The sequence below is a fragment of the Mytilus galloprovincialis genome, chromosome 6 (assembly GCF_965363235.1).
Source record: "Mytilus galloprovincialis chromosome 6, xbMytGall1.hap1.1, whole genome shotgun sequence".
Taxonomy (NCBI): domain Eukaryota; kingdom Metazoa; phylum Mollusca; class Bivalvia; order Mytilida; family Mytilidae; genus Mytilus; species Mytilus galloprovincialis.
Window position 1 is genome coordinate 28,257,452 of NC_134843.1, and position 8,018 is coordinate 28,265,469.

Consider the following 8,018-nt stretch of genomic DNA (forward strand, 5'->3'; position numbering starts at 1 on the left):
GAAAACTACTTCCTAATTGCTGGTACTTGTAACATTTAAGGTCGAATATTTTTTCTTACAGAAAATACTTGGCAGAATTAATGACTTCATTATTTGTAATTGGCCAATACAACACCCTGACAGTGATAAGTTGAAACGTGTAGTTACTTTTTAGGTCTGTCCAATACCTTCATCCTGTTATCAATACTTTGAATTTTACAAGTGTGGGTAGTCATAGCATTATCATGTGTGCAAAGTTTTTGTCACTTTAAGACCTGCAAACAAAAATTTGTTTATATGGAAATCATTTTCACCTTGAAGTCTTTGTTCAAGGTCAAAAATACTATGGTCACTATGGTGCATGACACATCTTCATGAATTGATTTACATTCATACAAAATATCAAAAGCAGCAGTTAAGCCTACATCAAAAGACAAAAGTTACAGTTCTAGAAAAAAAAGAATCATTAAATTGACCTTGAGGTCAAAGTTCAAGGTCAAAAGTCACTTATCATGGTAGTAACACATCCTTTGGAGCTGAGCTACCCTTATACCATATATCAATAGCCTACATAAAAAGACAAAAATGTTACAACCAGAACCTGATTTGAACAGATTGACTTACGGACAGACTGATACCCAAAGGGCATCTTCTTTTTTTTTTGCAGGTCCATGATAAGGTTTTGTTTATTTAGAATGACTGACAGAACAAACTCCCTTTCACCATACATTTTTCATTAATTTTAATTACTTATTTATGACAGTTTATCTATTAAATGGTATTTTAAGTCAATTTTCCAAATTTTGCCACTTTACTTCAATTATCAGTATACAGTACAGACAATAAATGAGGTAAGAAATGTATGTTCATATTATGCTTAAACAATGCTTAGGTATAGACCTTCAAAATGCTTGTATTTAAAAAAAAAATCTATTGGGTGGTTTTTTGTACAGGGTGACCTAATTTGCATAATTGGCTCCTACAGAAGTGCCAATTTTCATCAAAATGTGTTATTTTTACCCCGTTCACAGATTGTAACTGAAAGTAAAGCACACATCCAATTATTATTATATGAAACAAATGTATATTTTATAATTATGTAGAAAAAAAATGTTTTAACTGTAAAAAATTAAAAAATTAACATGAAATTAGTGTTTTATTGGGAAATTGAGGAAATCATCATTAGGGGGGGGGGGGGTAACTCATGGTGGGTTATCTCCCTTATTTACCAAGAAAGTGGTCATAATACTTTCATATTTTGCTGAGGACACCCTAATCTTGCAAAATGATAAATATTGTAGAAATCTATTGGAGGATTTTTTTTTAACAAAACATCCTTATCCACCTTAAATGGATCCCTCATTACATTTGTAGTAAAAAAAAAAAATACATTGAAGGTCTAACATGCATTTGAGTTGTTGATCTCAACCTGTTGAATATATTCCTTCATCCGGACAGTTTTCTATTCCAAACCAATGATATGAAAAAGTTGACGTAAAAATATGAAAAAGTTGAGACGTAAAAACTATCCTTGAAACACATGCATCGCCAAAACGACTTTAATGAAAAAAGACCATTTCAAATCAATTATCTATATCAGAGCCAAAAGTTGGCTTTAAACACGTGCGACGAAAAGTGGTAAAATCCTTTATGTGACATGTGACATATATGTCATTTAATCATATCATTTTGTCAAACAATACAATTAACACCTTCATCGATTAGTTCTTTGTTGCTTATAGCTATTTTAAAAGGTGGTACCCAACACTTTCACTAAAATTAATTTGGCTCGTTTAATTTTCATAAAATTTTGTCAAGTATGTAGTACTTTGACCCTTTAACAAAAATATAAAAATTTCAAAAATTTTGAACCAACTGTTTTGTCAGAAGAATTACACTGGTTATATAGCAGTTTGACAAACACCAATTTTGATCATTGAGAAGCTAAATATTCCTTTTACAACACAACGTAATTAAAACATTTAGGTGACTTTACAGAGTTATCTCCCTGTTGTGTTAGGTACCATCTTAAATGCAATCACCTGATTATTGATTTTTTGTCAAAATTTTAACAAGCTTAAGGTCAATTCAGAGTATTGTCTGATCAGGTAAAGTCTGAGAAACTCAAAACAAACCAAATAAACAAGATTAAATTCTTTTGCAAATGATGGAATTTATTCACCACAATTATTATTTTTTCAAAATACGAAAATGGCAACTGCCAGCGTAAACCCTGTTTGTGAGTAAGAGACCCAGTTTACACATCAATAACCTCTAGAAAAAATGTGTTTAATCCTTATAATTCTTCAGGCAATCATAAGCGATTATTAATTAACATCATTTAATTGATGACTACTATATTTACCACCAAAAGCACAATGGAATATTGTAACTAAGGAGTATGCCACCATCTTTACTTTCTAAAAACCATAAATGTCCGATAAATGCAACAGGATTTAAAAAGAAATAGCACTTACCTTAAAAACTTCATTTTAACTAGATATAAACTGAATTTGAAGTGTACAAGTAACGAAATAATCTTCCCTTTGAAAGTTTTCTATCGTATGACATTGTGTTTTGCCTAAATTGCCATGACGTAAATTCACCAAATCATTCATGAAATTTACCGGAATTGTGTATGAATCTTAATTTTATACAGTTATACATTTTTAAATAAAATTGAGAATGGAAATGGGATATGTGTCAAAGAGACCACAACAAGTAAAAACAACAGCAGAAGGTCACCAACAGGTCTTCAATGTAGCGAGAAATTCCCGCACCCGGAGGCGTCGTTCAGAGTGCCCCTAAACAAATATATACTAGTGCAGTGATAATGAACGCCATACTAATTTCCAAATTGTACACAAGAAACTAAAATTAAAATAATACAAGACTAACAAAGGCCAGAGGCTCCTGACTTGGGACAGGCGCAAAAATGCAGGCGTTTTTGCGCCTGTCCCAAGTCAGGAGCCTCTGGCTTTTGTTAGTCTTGTATTATTTTAATTTTCTCAACCCACCCCCTATACCTCTAGCCAATATAGAAAAGTAAACGCATAACAATACACACATTAAAATTCAGTTCAAGAGAAGTCTGAGTCTGATGTCAGAAGAAAAACCAAAGAAAATTAAAACAATTGAAAGTCTTTCCACAACAAAGAAATTTTGATAAGAAGATAGTTTCTTCATACTGATGCAATTAATAATGGTTTAATTATATTTTTGAGAGATATAAGGGAGATAATATGCTACTTCCGGTGAAATGAATGTCACTTCCGGTCTCATATGAGAGCTTTTTTCACACTGATTCCAAAAATATATAGTTTCTATATACTATTGTATGTAGAATGGGAGATAATTAGCCACTCCGGTTTGTTGGAAGTCATTTTTAGTCGTCAGTAATCAGTTTATGTATCTATATGACGAAATATATGGATTCTGAGTACTTTTATATGTAAAAATTGCAAAAAAAGCTACTTCCGGTTTTCCCAAGGTCACTTCCGGTAGTCATTTTTCAAGGTCATTTGTCATTTAACCTTTTGTACAAGGTCAAATGCCTTTATAATGAACTTAGTTGAAGTTATAATGAAATAACGTCATATCAAGACATTTCAGGGGCACCAACTCCTATAAGATGCCATTCAATTGTATAAGTCTAAATGTAGCATATCTTCATTACAATAAAGCAGACATTTTGCACTTGTTCTTTTATATGTATCTTTCAAAGTGACAGAGAAAATGCAAAAACAAGCAAAAGTCACAAATGAGAACTTGACCTTGACCTTGACCTCAATTTCTAAGTTAGTACCTAGGGGACTCATATATATAAAAACATTCCGTACGGTTAATGGTTTATAAGTTAAAAATACATTCCGACAAATTTATTTTGTAAAGGTAGATAACTCCTATAAAATTTCATCAAATTACTTTGATCCAAATTAGCCAAATATTCCTAAGGATGTAACGAACAATTAAGAAAAAGAATTTTGTAGATATTCCTAAGGATGTAACGAACAATTAAGAAAAAGAATTTTGTAGATATCTTTTTTTGTTACGAAGGAGATGCACACAAATGATAAACAGTGAATAGGGAGATAACTCTTACAAAGAAAATTGTTCTTCTTAGCAGGGTGAGATTTAAAGCCGTATAAACTATACGATACAATATACAAAATATCTAAGCGACATATTGTGAAACAAAAATTTTAGAATGTGGCGGAAAAAAAAAAAAATAATAATAATCAGAACAAATACAATTAAAAACCAATTGTTCAGAGAACAATTGAAAGTCTTTCCACACCAAAGAAATTTTGATAAGAAGATAGTTTCTTCATACTGATGAGATAAATGGTTTAATTATGTTTTTGAGTGATAAAAGGGAGATAATATGCTACTTCCGGTGAAATAAATGTCACTTCCAGTCTCATATGATAGCTTATTTCACACTGATTCCAAAAATATATAGTTTCTATATACTATTGTATGTAGAAGGGGAAATAATTGGCCACTTCCGGTTTGTTGGAAGTCATGTTTAGTCTCCAGTAATCAGTTTATGTATCTATATGACAAAATATATTGATTCTGGGTACTTTGAGATGAAAAAATTGCAAAAAAGGCTACTTCCGGTTTTCTCAAGGTCACTTCTGGTAGTCATTTTTCAAGGTCATTTGTCACCTAATCTTTTGTACAAGGTCAAATGCCTTTATAATGAACTTAGTTGAAGTCATAATCAAATAACCTCATATCAAGACATTTGAGGGGCAACAACTCCTATAAGATGCCATTAAATTGTATAAGACTAAATGTAGCATATCTTCATTACAATAAAGCTTACATTTTGCACTTGTTCTTTAGTATGTATCTTTCAAAGTGTCGGAGAAAATGCAAAAAAGTATGTATCTTTCAAAGTGTCGGAGAAAATGCAAAAACAAGCAAAAGTCACAATTGGAACTTGACCTTGACCTTTGACCTTGACCTCATTTTCTAAGTTTGGACCTAGGGGACTCAAATAAAAACATTCCAGGGTTATACGGTTAACTGTTTATGAGTTAAATGTACATACCGACAAATTTATTTTGTTAAGGGAGATAACTCCATAAAAATTTCATCGAATCGCTTCGATCCAAATAAGCCAAAAATTACTGAGGATGTAACGAACTATTTGTAAAAAGAATTTTGTCGATATCTTTTTTTGTTACGAAGGAGATGCACACAGATGAAAAACAGTGAATAGGGAGATAACTTTTACAAAGAAAATGGTTCGGCTTAGCAGGGTGACAGTGTTCTCCCCAGGCCGTTTTAGCGTCGCGGTACCACGACGCTATATTTTTTCACCGTGATGCTATAATAATTCCCGCTACGCTATAATTATTTTGAAGATGCTATTTTACTTGTCCTCAATTTTGAACTTTCATCTATTATCGATTATAATCATAAAAATTAAATCACCTTTAATTGTAATCCCTTTAAGTCGAACACTAAATGCAATGAAGAGATTGAATAGCCAGGTGTTAATTGCCCTCAGGGTGATAACTGTTTGGATGCGAATATCCCAAGCTGACACTTGCCACGTGTCTGCAATCACCAATTTCGACATGGAAAAATTCAATTACAAAAACAATTCGAAATCTATGTTTTGTATTACGAAATTTCAAAGATTAAAACGATTTTTTTATTTTTTAAAAGGTCGTTTATTTGTGCAACTCGAGTCTCCAAAAAATACTTTCTTTCTCTTCCGGTAATACGAGAGCGAGAATTTTGGTTTTGAGCTAAAATAAGTTTGATACTTCTTTAAAAAGTGATCCTAATTGGCTTAAGTTTATGTTTAATTCATTTAATGCATTAAAAGCGTCTTATTCATTCACAATCTCTTGTCAAACAATGTTTATTCTCGGACTCATTTTCGTAAATTTTTCTACGGCCGCCATTGCACATTTTTGTGTAAACTACGGATCGGAACCGGACCAGATATGACAAAAATCCGCATTTTCACGATAATGACAACAGACGGACGGTAGACAGAAAAAATATACCTAGAGAAAACTACGCATTAATAGACTATTTGTTAAATAACTTTGTTAAAAATACGTATCATTTTGATGTAAAGATAAGAAATAACAGGGACTAATTCATTCAGTGCCATGAAACAAGTTTTTAAATTGATATTTTTTTTGCTACTTTTACTACTAGTACTTTATCTTTACTTAATATAATATAAAAAAATAGTTAATTTTTTGTACTAGATATTTAGTTTTGTATATATACAGGTTGCACTTTAATGAACCATTCATTCATTTGACTTATTGTTGGGTAACTGAAAGCACATATCTATTTTTATTTGGAACACTAGGAAAAAAATTAATTCTGTAACTATAAATGAATAAAGAAAAGTTTTTGGTCAAGGTAGTTTTTGATGAAGTTGAAATCCAATCAACTTGAAACTTAGTACACATATTAACTATGATATGATCTTTCCAATTTTAATGCCAAATTAAAGTATTGACCCCAATTTCACTGTCCAGTGAACATGTAAAATGATAATGCGAGTGGGGCATCCGTGTACTATATATGGACACATTCTTGTTTTTTTCTGTTATATGTGCATTAAATAGAAAAAAGTCTACTGTTATGTTTATTTGTTTTTCAATCTCAATTTGATGAAAATCCTGGGATCCTTTTATGCATGTGTATTGCGCATGAATAGATCACTGAAGTTTATGAAAGTGGTTTCAGAAACATGAAATCAGGAGCCTGTAATTCAGTGGTTTTACGTTTGTTTATGTGTTACATATTTGTTGTTCGTTCATTTTTAACCGGATTTTTGTGACAAAAATGTCGGTTATTGATTTGGGGATGTACAGCGGGCAACCGGTCGGGCGGGCGGCCGGGCAGCAACTAAATATTGTCCGTGCATTTACTCGTGAACCGTTCAACCAAAGCTTTTCAAATTTTAATATGTTGTTACAGACAACAAAATGAAGGTCAAGTCCAATAATGATGATTTTGACTTTAACGTTCAGGAGTTATGGTTCTTGAAAGATTGAAAAATGGCTTTTCCAGTCGTGTCTGTGCATTTACGCATGAACTTATCAACCAAAGCTTCCCAAATTTTAATATGTTGTTACTGATGACAAAATGGAGGTCAAGTTTAATTATGACGATTTTGACTTTTACCGTTTAGGAGTTATGGTTCTTGAAAGATTGAAAAATGGCTTTTCCAGTCGTGTCCGTGCATTTACCCATGAACTGTTCAACCAAAGCTTTTCAAATTTTAATATGTTGTTACTGATGACAAAATGGAGGTCAAGTTCAATAATGACGATTTTGACTTTTGCCGTTCAGGAGTTATGGTTCTTGAAAGACTGAAAAATGGCATTTCCAGTTGTGTCCGTGCATTTACACATGAACTGTTCAACCAAAGCTTCTCAAATTTTAATATGTTGTTACTGATGACAAAATGGAGGTCAAGTTCAATAATGACGATTTTGAATTTTACCGTTCAGGAGTTATGGTTCTTGAAAGATTGAAAAATGGCTTTTCCAGTTGTGTCCGTGCATTTACTCATGAACCATTCAACCTAAGCTTTTCAAATTTTAATATGTTGATACTGATGACAAAATGGAGGTCAAATTTGATATTGACGATTTTCATTTTCACCGTTCATCAGTTATGGTTCTTGTGATATTGGCAGGATACAAATAAATGTTAATAAATTTGGTTTGCTGTTGTTGTGACAGCCTCTTGTTTTACATAAATAGACCGTTAGTTTTCTCGTTTGAATTGTTTTACATTGTCTTATCAGGGCCTATTATAGCTGACTATGGGGTATGGGCTTTGATCATTGTTGAAGGCCGTACAGTGACCTATAGTTGTTAATGTCTGTGTCATTTTGGTCTTTTGTGGATAGTTGTCTCATTGGCAATCATACCACATCTTCTTTTTTATATTTATTGGAGTGTAAACCAAGGTGGAATAATGAAATTGACCAATCCTGTTCAAGTATTTATTGATATATGCAAATCATATTATTATAAGAATTATTA